The sequence below is a fragment of the Sceloporus occidentalis genome, unplaced genomic scaffold (genome assembly GCF_023333645.1).
Source record: "Sceloporus occidentalis isolate IW3139 unplaced genomic scaffold, rSceOcc1.0.p SCAF_1, whole genome shotgun sequence".
In the NCBI taxonomy this organism is placed as follows: domain Eukaryota; kingdom Metazoa; phylum Chordata; class Lepidosauria; order Squamata; family Phrynosomatidae; genus Sceloporus; species Sceloporus occidentalis.
In genome coordinates, this window is record NW_028316981.1 from 139,807,104 (window position 1) to 139,822,161 (window position 15,058).

The following is a 15,058-nucleotide window of genomic DNA, read 5'->3' on the forward strand; positions in this document are numbered from 1 at the left end:
TCACCACTGCTGTTGCTGCCTCCGCCCTAAATCCAATCTACAGCTGCCCTCTGACCCAGCATCTTGGACTTCTGTACATCCAGTGCTGTCAGACCAATAACACTCATTCCTGGTGCTGGGTCCATGATACAGCAAATTTTCTGGCCTTGCAGCATGCCAAGGTGGCTGGATACTAATGCAGCACTGCAAATCTCCACACCATCACCATCCTTTGCCAGCTAGGTGGCACAAAGGCCCAATGCTGTCAAGGAGGCAGCAAGAGCAAAAAGTCCTTGCAGCTGGCATTTTCTTTGACTGGAGCTAGACACTCAGCTGCCAGGAGCCCACCTGTGACTCAAAGTGTGTGTGTGTGTGTGTGTGTGTGAGAGAGAGAGAGAGAGACTTTCTGCCACCCAGTCCCTTTGTATCTGGGAAGGATCTGCAAAGTGCCATTAGCAAACTCTGCCTACAAAGGCAAATTCAATCTGGCTGAGATGCTTGTGCCATCTGTGCACAGCTGTTGAGGTGGAAACGAGGGAGCCCTTGGGCCATCCACCAGATGGGTCCATCCATCATTCCAGGCCTCCACCTGTTCCCCCTCACTGGTGCTCATTGCTCTGGAACTGGAAAGATCTCTTATCATGGCACAGCAGGGCCATTTAAAGGAAGCCCACAATCTGTCAGAAAGAAAACATGGATGACAGAACAGGAGGTTCTCCTTCCTCTGCTCTCTTCATAGGGAGTCCAAAATTAGCGCTGGCAGGTGGTGGCATCCTGTCGGGTGGGGTGGTGAACCTACTCCAGATTTGGTCTGACCTTGAAAGGAGCTGAACTCTCTCCCCCAAAATAGGCTCAGGATCTTGTTGAGCTCTTTTAAATTTTGGATTTACTACCTTGCTGAAGGGAAGTCACCAGTTGCTATTGGTGATTAATGATTAGCAGGGAGAAGTAAAGAACCAATGGACTACTAAAGGAGAATGAGGCAACCCTTCTATGGATTTGTGAGGCTGTGGGGCAGGGGGGAGGCACCTTCACCCATCCTTCTTCATAGCTGCTGTATTTCCTTGTGTTGTGGAAGCTTCCTGGAGCTTTAGACCAGACGGGGCATTCTCTGCTCACATCAACTAGGTATTTCTTGCTCCTTGCCCAGGCTGCTTCAGGTTGGGGAAAGCCATACTACTTCATTCAGTTCCACATGTTGCAAAGAGGAGGAGGAGCAGCAGCAACAGAATGTTCATTTTACAGAGCTGCTCTTCAACTCTCAGATTCTCCCTTCTGTTTCCTATGCTGGGTAAAGGATGGTGAGAATATTCCATTTCAGTTTCTCCCATTATCCGATATAAAAATAAAAATCTCAGACACTTTCTGTCCTGAATATGAATGAATTTGCAAAAGCTGATCAATGATTTGAAAGCCGACAGAAGCAAAATTCTCTTCCATCTGCGCTTTCTAAATTCAATAGGTACAGCTATTTTGAAGCCAGAGAGCAACCTGCTTGCCATATATTTGTTCAAGATGTTGCGACTCTCAAGGAAAAGAGAAAGGTGTGGCACCCCTAGTTCAACCCAAAACTTGGTTGAGTACCTGAGGATTCTGTCTAGACTTTAAGACTGAACTCTGGGCCTAGATGGGCAAATCTATTTATTTTGACTTCTCCTATGTTTGACTGTTTTAAATCTCAAATTATTTCCACCTTTCCTTTTACATATATGTTTAGCTTGTGTGTGACTGAACTCCTTCTTTTATTTTTGCTGGGTTTTAATTCTCTGTTTGGCCACATGCCACATGGGCGGGGTACATACCGCCACTTTGCGCCGCTCTGCCGCCGCCGCCGCCAGTAGGTCCGCGGGGGAGCCGGAGCCTTCACACGGCCCGACTCCCGCGCGGACCGAAAAAGAAGCTCCAAAATGGAGCTTCTTTTTTCGTCGCGTTTGCGACGTAGCGAGGCGCCAGGGGCGCGCTCGCTACGTCACAAGCGGCGCGACACGTCTGGACGCTGTGCGTCCAGTACGTCAAGATGGCGGCGCCCATGTGGAAGGGGCGCCGCCATCTTGTACGTATTCTATACGTACTAGGGTTAGGGGGGTGCGGAAGCACCGCCCCTTCCTAACCCTAGTACGTATAGAAGACGTACTAAATGGCGGTATGTATCCCGCCATTGTTTTTTTTTTGTTTGCTTGTTTGTTTTTAAAAAATGAGGCAAAGCTTCTTCAGTGGATTGTCCTCTCCACCACCAGCACCGGCTCCTGTGCTCAAGCAGTTGCTGCTATTTAATGTTAACTGACATCAAGGCACCCTCAACTTTTAGAGACTTCCAACAGACCCTCTTATCAACAGCCCTAAGGTCTTGCCAACTCAGGGCTATGGTTTCCTTGATTGAATCATTCCACATGTAGAATAGTCTTCCTCTTTTCCTACTGCTTTTAATTTTACTGAGCATTACTGTCTTTTCTTGTAAGTCATGATATACCCAAAGTACAACAGCCTCAGTGTAGTAATTCAAGCATCATTTGCTCTTAAATCCATTTATATTTGTCTCTTTTGTAGTCCATGTCATCTATAGACTTCTAACACCTTCAACAATGTTGATTCTCTTCCTATCAGTTTTTTTCCCCATCCAGCTTTCACAAAAATACATAGAAACTGAAATACTGTGGCACAGATTGTCCTGATTTTGGTATTCAGTTATATATCTTTACATTTGTACACTAGTTCTTTCATGGCTGCCTTTCCAAGTCCTAGTCTTTTTCTGATTTCTGGAGTGTAAGCCCCATTTTGATTTATGATTGAACCAAGATATAGAAAATCTTTTAATTATTTAATGTCATTATCCATTTCAAAGTTATGCAAATCTTCCGTGGTCATTATTATTATTATTCTCACATTCAACTGTAGGCCTGCTTTTGTCCTTCGTTACATTTTTGTCTTGACTTTCTAGATCTTTGATACTTTTTGATAGTAATATGCTGTAATCAACATTGTCGATGTTCCTTCCCCCTATTTTCAAGCCTCCTTCCTCCAAGTCTAATCCTGCTTTCTATATGCATATAAATTAAATGCAGCCTTGCCTGACCTCCTTGCCAACTGGAAACCACTCTGTTCGTCCATAATGTGCCCAGACAGTGGTCCCTTGTCATAAGTATAGGTTACATATCAAGACAATCAAATGTTGTGGCACACCCTTTTCTTTTAAAGGAATCTATAGTTTTTATTATCTACACAATCATAAGCTTTGCTGCATTCTGTAAAGCACAGGATGACTTTCTTCTACAAGTCTTTGGTATGTTCCATTAGCCAATATACGATTGCAATATAGTCTTTGGTGACTCATTCTTTTCTGACCCCACCTTGGACATCTGGTATTTCTGACTTGCTCTCTCTATATATACAGTATATGGTTAAAGGGTGGAGGTTTGGGGCTTTTTTTTTTGTAAAATCTTAAACATCACTTTGACAGCATGGGAGATTAATGCAGTGATCTGATGGTTACTACCCTTGGTGTCCCCTTTCTTGGGGTGTGGAATGTATATTGAGTGTTTTCAATCTGTGGCCCATGGTTTTGCTTTCCATATCTGTTGGCAGATTTGATGAGTTCTTTTCAAACAGAGACATAGCCATTACTCCTTTCTTCCTTAAACCATTTATATAGAGACATAGCTACCTAGAAGGCCTAAAAACTTTCCAAGTTGGTTGAGCTTGCCATGTTTCTATGTTACGACCTGGGAGGCCAATATGTGTTAGAAAATGTCCATGCTGCAGTCATATGGCCTCACAGTTTCTACTGTCAATCCAAGAATCTTTACTATACAATCAGTGGCATCACCAGGATTGGTGTTACTCAGTGCGGTAACTCATGTTGTCACCTCCACGTTGACCTCCTTCCATATCACACCATACAGAATCCTTAGCAATGTTTTTTCTACTAATGCTACTTGTAAATCATAAGTCCTGTATATCACTGAATGTAATTGCAATAACTGTTACATAAACACCTAGCAAAATTAAAATTATACCTTTCAATTATATTATCATACATACAGCCTAAATATATTTACATGTACATAGTTTAATGTGTTTAAAGTGAAATTTTGGTAAGATATGATATTTAAAGAAAAATTTAAAAGAAATTATTAAAATATTTTTTAAATCTTGTTAAAAAATTAAATTTTTAAAATTTATTTTTTAGGCCTAGGACCTCTCCTTTCTCCTCCCACTGAGCTTTGCCCCCCCCCCCCACACACACACACACCATCTCTTCAGTGTTTTAAAAGGACTCGTGAGAATACCACAGTTCATTTCTGCCACAAGACAATGTTGGGGGAGCAGTGGTGTAAAAAATTTAAAATAATATTTTTAATTAAATGTGTAAATGTTTAAATTTTATTTTTTTAAAAAAATTGAGGCCTCTCCTTTCTCCTGCCACTGAACCTCACCCCATTCATGCCATCTCTTCCTCTGAGCCCCAGCATTTCAAAGAGACACAAGCAAACACTATAGCCCATTCTGCCAAAAGGCAGAAGTTTGGGGAGCAATGGTGTCACCCCCCCTTAGGGTGTCACCTAGTATGGCTTGCATCCCCCTAGTGACACTCCTGTACACAGTATCTGGTGGGATTATAATATCCAGTAGTCCAAATCCCAAATTTTTTCCATCACCTGATGAAGATGAGAAGGCTGCATCTCTGTGGAAGAACTTAGTGATGCCCTTGTAAGACATCAGAAGCTGCCTTGTTCCTCTAGCTTTGACTTGAAGCAATGGCTCTCCGGGATTTCAGAAACTACAGAAAAAAGAAACCTCAAATACAGTCTGGGACAATAGGTACCTGATGAGTAGCTAACCTAATTACAGCAGAAGCAGGTCAGCAATAGAATGAGTTCCAGCTATGCATATATGAATACACAAGAGAACCTTGGTGGTAAACTTACATTAAACATCTGTAACAAAGTCTATGTCAGACAAAGCAACCCACACAACTAGTAAGCTAGATCTTCTGGAAGATTGCCAGGAAGAGACTAAATCAAAATATACACAAGTATCAGAATAAATAACAGAAAATCAGAAACATGGTGGGAAGGTAACTAACAATAACACAGTCTATGAAAGCAGAATTGCAGTCCATAAGTGAAAACACTGACAGTGAAAGAAGTGGTGGTTCATATATACCAAATAAATAAATAATACAATCTGTGGAAAACAACCTCTCTGGTAACTCAGCAAAATGTGGCATTATTTGTATGTTTCTACTGTTGCTTGTTGACATGGTTTTCATATTCACATTTTGATATTACTGATTATATGCTTGCCTGTATTTTGAAAATATATGTATATGTCTATTCTTGGCATTCTTCATTGTTTGTGGTACTTTCTTTTGTGGTTTCTGGGGTGTGAGATCCTTCCCGTGTGTTCTAGTGCCTTCAGGGATTCAGGCAGGATTCCTCCATATCCCCACCTGGAGATCCCGGTTTTCTCTCATGATCCTCCATCAAAATATAAACCAGGGTTAATTCTACTTAGCTTCCAAAATCAGACAAGATCAAGAGTGGCTTGAACCATGTGGTGGGGCCTTTTCAATGTACCTATTCCAACAGTTTGACTTCTATAATTTTTGTAGGTTTCTTGAGTTACGTGGCCGTGTTCTGGAAGAATTTATTCCTGACATTTTGCCTGCATCTGTGGCTGGCATCTTCAGAAGTTGGTGGCATGGAAGTGAATGGGGTATATATACAGTCTATACTCACACACACACACACACACACACACACACACTGTGTGACCCCACTCTGCCGCAATGCCAGCCTTTGATGCCAGTCTGTAGAGTCTTTGAGTTCCCACACATCAGGTTACATGTAATGTATAATGTCACTGTACCGCCATTACAGAAAAATAGTACAGGTGGAGTCTCCATTACCAATATTTCTGAAATTCAAAATATTTCAAAAACCAAACCATTTTTTTTGAGTGGCTAAGATAGTGACAGGCAGCTTTCCTTTCTGATGGTTCAGTGTACACAAAATTTGCTTCACACACAAAATTACTAAAAATATTTTATAAAATTACCTTCAGGATATGTGTGTAAGGTGTATATGAAATATAAATGAATTTTGTGTTTAGACTTTAGTCCCTTCGCTAAAATATTTCATTATGTATGCACACTTGTCCCTGTCAATATGCGGGGGATCCATTCTGGATGCCCCTGCAAGTCGGAAATATTGCAGATATTCAAGCCCCATTGGTTCTAATTGGGGTGGTGGTGCTCCCAGGCACGTGCCCCATTTTGTCCCTTCCCACCTGCTGTCCAGAACTGCAGATTCAAAGTCCTTAATAGATTAGAAAGCTGGGCTAAAGCTAACAAAATGAATTTCGACACAGAAATGTAAGGTACTGCACTTAGGGCAAATAATAATAATAATAATAATAATAATAATAATAATAAATGAAATGCATAACTATAGGATGAGGGACACCTGCCTTAAGGAGAGTACGTGTGAAAGGGATCTAGGAGTCCTAGGAGACCACAAGTTGAACATGAGTCAACAGTGTGATGTGGCAGCTAAAAAGGCCAATACGATTCTAGGCTGCATCAATAGAAGTATAGTGTCTAGATCAAGGGAAGTAATAGTGTCACTCTATTCTGACTTGGTCAGGCCTCACCTAGAATACTGTGTGCAGTTCTGGGCAACAAAATTCAAAAACGATGTTGACAAATTAGAGCATGTCCAAAGGAGGGCGACTAAAATGGTGAACGGTTTGGAAATCATGCCTTATGAGGAAAGAATTAGGGAGCTGGGGATGTTTAGCCTGGAGAAGAGAAGGTTAAGAGGTGATATGATAGCCCTGTTTAAATATTTGAAGGGGTGTCATATTGAGGAGGGAGCAAGCTTGTTTTCTGCTGCTGCAGAGACTAAAATATGAAACAATGGATGCAAGCTCCAGGAACAGAGATTTCACCTCTTTCTGACAGTGAGAGCTGTTCGACAGTGGAACACACTCCCTTGGAGCATGGTGGGGTATCCTTCCTTGGAGATCTTTAAACAGAGGTTGGATGGCCATATGCCAGGGATGCTTTGATTGTAAGTTCCTGCATGGCAAGGGGTTGGACTGGAAAGCCCTTGTGGTCTCTTTCAACTCTACAATTCTATGATCTAAATCAAAGTTTTGTATGTGTAACAGAATCTGAACCTCTCTCCTTAATACAGTTTTCAAGTGTTAGCTTTTAACTTGACTGGTTTAAATATTCCCAACTTTTAAATCCCCTTGTAGGCAGCTTACACAAAGCTCGTGAAAACTAAAGATGGTCTGAACGAATTTTCAGTAGTCAAGGAGTGAGTTGGTGTTCTCTTTTCCCTTTTAATTTTTCGTGTCTCTTGTGTACTTACATACCATCCCCTGTTGAACATGCTTCCTAAAGTCTTTGCCTTCCTTATTCATGCCATCTCCCAAATTGAGCTTAGTACAGGAGTTTCCAAACATCCAAGAAACTACATAGCAAAAATAAGCTCATTTAACCTATGCAAGTTAAATACTCTTTCTTCTCACAAGAGATACCCAGTTGTTTGATCTTTATTCCTGGCTTTGTAGACACAATGGAGGATTAGCTGGGGTTTGTCTAATTGGTTTAAAGGTAAGGAACACAGACGTCTCCTTAGCTATGCCATGAAATCCTGCTATAACAACTGTAGTAGGAGATGTCCAGTCCAGATGTTGTTGCATCACAATTCCATTAGTTCTAGCTGGTGCTAGCTTGGCTCTTTTTATCTCACTAGCACCCTGTAAATCTTTAGCTTCTAATTATTCAGTTTTAGAAAATAAATTCAGGTTTTAAAGTTAATAAATTTAAAGCTAAAATAAGTTTTTGTACTCTTACATATGAGGAAGGAGACCAAGGGCCGAAACAGACGGCCAACAAAGGGTGGCTTGGAGCCCCAATCCAGCCAGTAGTCCCAATCCAGCCAGTTTCCGCTCCAAATAGGAGCGGAAAAAACTGCTCCTATTTGGGGCAGGAAAAAGCTGCCCTTTTGCCTCTAGAGCTGGCTTTTGGGCAAGGGCGAGTGTCATCTAAATGTCATGCCTCCAAGCTGGATGGAAGCCGGCCAGCATGTAAACCCAGGCGCAGCTTTTGTCTGTCTTGGGGGGATGACATGTCTAAACACCATGCCCCCAAGTTAGTGCGGAGCCCGTTTAACCAGGCCATCTGTTTTGGCCCCAAGTCTACAAAAGCTTATTCTACAACTTCTTTCATACAGTTAGTCTAGAAAGTGCTACAAGATTCCTTTGCATATGATTTTAAAGGTTGTGTGCCAAGAACAAACAATGGGTTCCGATTGTGGCATGCCACTGCTTAACAAGTTAAGACTTCTTAAACAACGGGCCTGAACAGACAGGCCAAAATAAAGCTGCTTCAGGTCACTTTGGAGGTATGCTGTTTAAATGACACACACATCTTAAGAGGCCAGAAGCTATGCCAAAGCTGCAGTCCAGTACTTAGGACTAGAGCGTGGCTTTGACGCGGCTTCTGGCCTCTTAGGACACATGCATCATTTAAACAGCATACTTCCAAAGTGACCTGAAGCAGCTTTATTTTGGGCTGTCTGTTCAGGCCCAAAGAGAGGTTTGTGCCTCACAAGCCAGATGTCAACAATCCATTCTATGGCTTGTCATAATAAGCAAACACATTTAAAGACTACATAATTAATCTTCCAGGTTTAGCACAGAACCTGGCTGCTTCTCTCTGGATTCAGACACTAGAGGGGAGGCAAGTAGAAGTCTCATTGGAACCCTCCATGCTTCCAATCAGCTGCCTGTTCCTGGAATGAACCAAGTCCAGCTGGCCTGTTCCCCCAGAATGTGGCAGCTTCTGGGCCTTATTGCACTGCTCTCTTCACCAGCATCTTCATGAGGTTTTTGTGTGACCTCCCAGAACCACAGGCGCCTGAAGGGCCTGCTCTTGAGAACAGGCTTGACTAGAGCTATAGGAAGAACTTTCAAAGCCTGCCTCCCAGAATTTGCAGAAGATCTCACAGAATCTAGCTAAACTGGACAACATCCATGCACTACAGTTACAGTTTGTTTGGGGCAGTACAACTTGCTGGTGTCAGCATGGAGTAGTGGTTTGAGTGTTGGAGTATGACTCTGGAGACATGGGTTTAAATCCCTGCTCAGCCATGGAAACCACTGGGTGTTCTTGGGCAAATCACACACACTCAGCATCAGAAAACCTTGTGAAAAGTCTTAGGATTGTCAAAAATTAGAAGAACAACAAACTGCTTGGCAACAATAGTCACAATTGAATTGGAGGGCTGTATTGTTCCTTACGAACCTGCCCATGTTTTGAGTTCTGCTGGGGAAGCTCTTCTCTGTACCATCTCCACAGGTATTCCTAGTGGAAACCAAGAAGCACACCTTCTTGCTGGCTGCTCCCAGGCTCTGGAACTCCCTTCTGAGAAACATTAGACTGTCATCCTCTCTTTTTTCTTTTCAAAGACAACTAAAGGTTTTTCTGTTTTGACAGGAATTTAATTAATTAATGTATACAAGGTCTGTCTCACCAAAACCATGTGCCAGACTTTCCTAATAATTGTGCTGGTGTGGTTAATTGTATATGTTTTAATCTGGTTTTATTTTATTTTTATTGTTTAATTTCTTTTTAATTGTAATTGTTTTAACTGTTGTGACTTTTTTAACTATGTGTTTTTAATTTGTTATTAGCCACTTTGAACTGAGGAAAAGGTGGGATGTAAATGATGATGATGATGATGATGATGATGACGACAACAGATGCAGTATTATTTTCAGATGCCTAGTGCTACAAGTACAAAAAAAGTACAAAAGGAAAGAACCCTGTTCCAGGGAGCATGCCATCTAACTTTCAACACAGAAAGGAGAGGAAATGGAGTTGCTGACTGACAAAAACTCAAAAGATGGGATTTTTTCCTGTTGCTGCTCCTTCATCCCAAGAGGGCTGTGATCCCATGATAAACCACATCCTTTGCGTGCATCTCAGATTCCACCTGGCCTTTCCAGGAAGGACTGGAAAAGACCTCTCTCTGAAACCACGGAGAATCACTGGAGTCAATGAGTTAAAGGCATCAGTGTTCTGACCTGATATAAGGTGACTGTCTTTACTCAACCAAGCTCCATCTGCTTATTTCTGCCTGTTGTGAAGAGAGGTCCACCCAAGAGAGGGCTGGTCAGCAACTGGTAGCCCCCTATGTTGTTAGACTGCAGCCACCATTATAAGCTAGCCAACTAGCCAATGGTGAGGGATAAAGAGGATTGCAATTCAACAAGTTCTGGTCAACAAGCCTGTCCAGCCCAGAAAAATGTCCTGAATTTCAGCTAGTGTCTTTTAGTGATGTCTTTAACTGCAACTGCAACTCACTCAAGTGGTTAAGACGCTGACTCTTTTGATTGTAAGATCAGCAGGTGGGCAGTTCAAGGCCTGGGTGTCATATGATGGGGTGAGCTCCTATCACTAGTCCTAGCTTCTGCCAACCTAGCCATTTGAAAGCATGCAAATGCAAGTAGATAAATAAGTACCACTCCTATGAGAAGGTAAACAGGGTTCTGTGCAATCATGCTGGCCACATGATCACAGAGTAGCCTCTGACAACGCTGGCTCTTTGGCTTAGTAGTGGAGATGAGCACCACCCCATATGGTCGGACATGACTTAACAAACTTATCAACGGGGAATACCTTTACCTTTACCTTTTTACCATTCAGAGCTTACCTGGCAATAATGTCTATTTCTTTATGCAGTGAAAAACATTGTTTCCTGATTTCTAAATCATTCTGCTGTTTAAGACCCAACATCATCACATGCCAATTCCCTGCCACTGCCCCCCACATCCTGCTTGGCTGGCAGTTCTATGGACAAGAGCATCACACACAGTGCCAGATGTTGTCTCTCCAGAACATGCTGCCAGTTAAGTTCCACTAGACAGAATGGAGGAAAACTTCTCTGTACTCCCTCTTGCACTTTGCCCTTCAAGATTTTGTGTAGCGCTTCCATGTCTCCCTAGCAATGTTCTACATTACTAGAGCCTCCCTGCCCCTGTTTGCACAAACCTTTAATGCCTAAAGATAAATATTCTAACACTTGCATCACCTTTGAACAGGTGCATCCCCACCCTTTCTGTTCAGGAGCTCCTACCACCCAGCCATTGCTGATAAAAAAAATATGAAGCAACAAACACAATGTTTTCAGAGTAACAACAAGCCTTGAATGAAGTTTGTGTCATGCAGCTTTATGAAATGTGTTGACTTTGACCTTTCATTCTGAACATCTTGTTTGCTTGATAGTAATGAATCATCATCAGATGATTATGAAGTGAAAGAGGATCAAATGGCAGAAGGTTGGTTGTAGCTTTGCTTCTGTAGTGACTTGTGATACTTAAGACTTTACTCTAAGCAACAAGATTTTGATGCTACAACTCAGTGAGTTGTAAACATGCTGTTCCTTATCACAATCATTCTATGTGAGTAAAGCAAAGACATTTGGGAAGAGCAGAAGAGGTGTTAGGTTTAGGCAATCCAATAAGAAGGTATCTGCTTTTGTCAACTGAGAAATCTGTCCAGCATTGCATAAGTCAGTATCAGGATTGCCTACTGCTTCTAGGCGCAGTGGCTGTTTTGATCTGGTCAGTAACAGCCCTATATCTCTGAAGGTATTTGGTGAAGGCTGGGGATCTAGGGCAGGGGTCGGAAACCTACGGCCCGTGGGCCGGATCCGGCCCGCCGAGGCCTTTCTGCCGCCCCCCGCGAAGTCCTGCCGCCGATTGCCGCCGTTTCCGCACCGCTCCGGGCGCCATTTTATTTTTCAAAATGGCGGCCGAAGTCTCGCGTGACCTTTCCCAGGACGGGAAAGGTCATGCGAGACTTCGCCGCCATTTTAAAAACCAAAATGGCAGCGGAGGAGGAAGAGGAGGGCCGCGCAGCCTGGGGTGGAGGAGGCAAAGGATGAAGACCGGCGTGGCCCTTCCCGCCTCCCCGTGGGGCTCTGCGCGGCCTTCCCCGCCTCCCCGGGGGGCTCTGCATGGCCCCGCGTGGCCCTCCCCACCTCCCCGCGGGGCTCTGTGCAGCCCTGCGCGGCCATCCCCGCCTCCCCGCGGGGCTCCGCGCTGCCCCGCGCTGCCCACCTCCTCCTCTGTCTCCTCCGTCCTGCCCCCAGGCCGTGCGGCACATGGAGAAGGGGGAGGAGAAGAAAGAAGAGGAGGAGGAGGAAGAGGAGGGAAGAAGAGCAGAAGGCGGCAGCAGGAGGAGGAAGAGGAGATGGAGGCAGGAGGAGGAAGAGGAGATGGGGCAGCAGGAAGAGGAAGAGGAGATGGGGCAGCAGGAGGAGGAAGAGGAGGAAGAGGAGATGGGGCAGCAGCAGGAGGAAGAGGAGGGAGGAAGAGCAGGAGGAGGCAGCAGCAGGAGGAAGAGGAGATGGGGGCAGCAGGAGGAGGAAGAGGAGAGAGGAAGAGCAGGAGGAGGAAGAGGAGATGGGGGCAGCAGGAGGAGGAAGAGGAGAGAGGAAGAGCAGATGGGGGCAGCAGGAGGAGGAAGAGGAGAAGGTGGTGAGTGGCCAGAGGCCACAGGGTTTTTTTTGTGGTTGTTTTATTTTGCATTCTTTTTAGTTGCTAACAAGTCTCCCTGCTTTGACAATGATAGTGTGATGATGATGATGATGATGACAATGATGATATAAGCCAGCTTGAGAGGCATGGAGGCACTGTTTCAGAAGTTGAGAGAGTGTGACCTTGCAAAGTGTGTTTTGTGTGCTTTTAATGCTAACAAGTCTCCCTTGCTTTGACAATGATAGTGTGGTGGTGATGATGATGAGTCAGCTTGAGAAGCATGCAACTACTGTTTCAGAAGCTGAGAGAGTGTGACCTTGCAAAGTGTGTTTTGTGTGCTTTTAATGCTAACAAGTCTCCCTTGCTTTGACAATGATAGTGTGGTGGTGATGATGATGAGTCAGCTTGAGAAGCATGCAACTACTGTTTCAGAAGCTGAGAGAGTGTGACCTTGCAAAGTGTGTTTTGTGTGCTTTTAATGCTAACAAGTCTCCCTTGCTTTGACAATGATAGTGTGGTGGTGATGATGATGAGTCAGCTTGAGAAGCATTCAACTACTGTTTCAGAAGCTGAGAGAGTGTGACCTTGCAAAGTTTGTTTTGTGTGCTTTTAATGCTAACAAGTCTCCCTTGCTTTGACAATGATAGTGTGGTGGTGATGATGATGAGTCAGCTTGAGAAGCATGCAACTACTGTTTCAGAAGCTGAGAGAGTGTGACCTTGCAAAGTGTGTTTTGTGTGCTTTTAATGCTAACAAGTCTCCCTTGCTTTGACAATGATAGTGTGGTGGTGATGATGATGAGTCAGCTTGAGAAGCATGCAACTATTGTTTCAGAAGCTGAAAGAGTGTGACCTTGCAAAGTGTGTTTTGTGTGCTTTTAATGCTAACAAGTCTCCCTTGCTTTGACAATGATAGTGTGGTAATGATGATGATGTTGATGATGATGATGATAATGATATGAGTCAGCTTGAGAGGCATGCACGCACTGTTTCAGAAGCCAAGAGAGTGTGACTGTGTGTTTTTGGTTCTTTAATGGTGATATTGATATCAGAAAGCCTCTGAGGCAAGGCCAATGTAAGTTGCTGTGATTTTTACAAACTCATGCGCAGTGAAGAAAAACCAAAGTCCCTTGACCAAGTACACACTTCTGAAAAGTACACTTGGTCCAAGAACGGTGAAACCACCTTGACATGTTCAATATGCATAGCCATGTTAAACCCAAGGGGTTTGGTTATGGAATAAGCCTCTGAAATATGCAAGAGGCCATGTTAAGTAAAGTCATGTGAAATGCACAACTGTGCTGTTGTGTGTGTTTTGGAATGCAGGTTGGGGGTGTTTGCCCAGAAAGGGACCGAGGAGGAGAGAGCGGGCACACGCCTCCTCCTCCTTGCAGGGCTTCGGTGGAGGCTCCGCCCCAGAGGGTGGCTCCACCCCGGAGGGTGGAAGCTCCACCCCCCGGCTTCGGCCCCCCCGACTTGTCTGAGGGACACCAACCTGGTCCCCAGCTCCAAAAGGTTGCCTACCCCTGATCTAGGGGGACCAGAATTAAGGCTGTTGTGTCCTTTCTTCAACAATGGTCGTGTTCCACAATGCTGCAGCTCTACTGAACATCATGTTGTTCATAATTTCAGGATATCAATAGTACAGATGCCTAAATTCCATTAGTATTTAGCTGCTACAGCTTCAAAAATGGAGGCTGGTGTGGTGACCCACAGACTGAGTAGAGGACTGGCTCAGACGTCTCCTTTGTTGTCCGTGTTTTAGAGACCAATGGCTGAAAAGTTGGCACTTTCCTTACACTTCAACTCGAGTCCAAATGCAAATTAGCCTCAGATGTGAAGAGTTTTGTAATTGGATTCCTGTGTAGTTGGTTGGTGCTAGTAGTGGCAAAGAATAATCACACTCCAACTTCCTCTGATCTCTGCCAGCCACTTTGTTGCCTTATGGCTGAATCTTTCTATTATGTTCATCTCATCAAAATCTCTCCTAGAGATCTTATAATTAATGGCATGAATTTCAAGTTGGAATTAGTGCAGCAAGTTAATGTTTGCTTCAGGCACTAAAAAACTTGGGCTGGTCCCAGGGAAAGAACCAAATAATGCCCTTTCCTTATTCTGAAGCAGCCTGAACTGCTAGTTGAAAACTGGCAATGGAATAGTATTAACCTCTGCCATGCCTGAGGGCAGCAGGACAGCTTAGGGGCACAGGACATGGCATGAGACACGCATGAGGGGACTGGCAGGGGGCTCAAAAGCAACTTCCAAGGGCTGCTGACTTATTCTGCTTAAGGATAGGGTTGACCCTGGCTTTTCCTACTAAAAAAAAAATCTTAGTCCACTTTCTGCCAAGAGGTCTGAACTTTAGATGATTCTGTCCCCATATTTGTGCTTCAAGGGAAGGATGGGCATCCAAAGGAGAACAAGGCCATCCACTGTGCAATTAGTAAAGCTCCAAATGAAAGCTCCAAAGAAAAGGTGACACTGAACAACTGCTGGGAAGAAAGGGGAAGCAAAATGGGGCCATT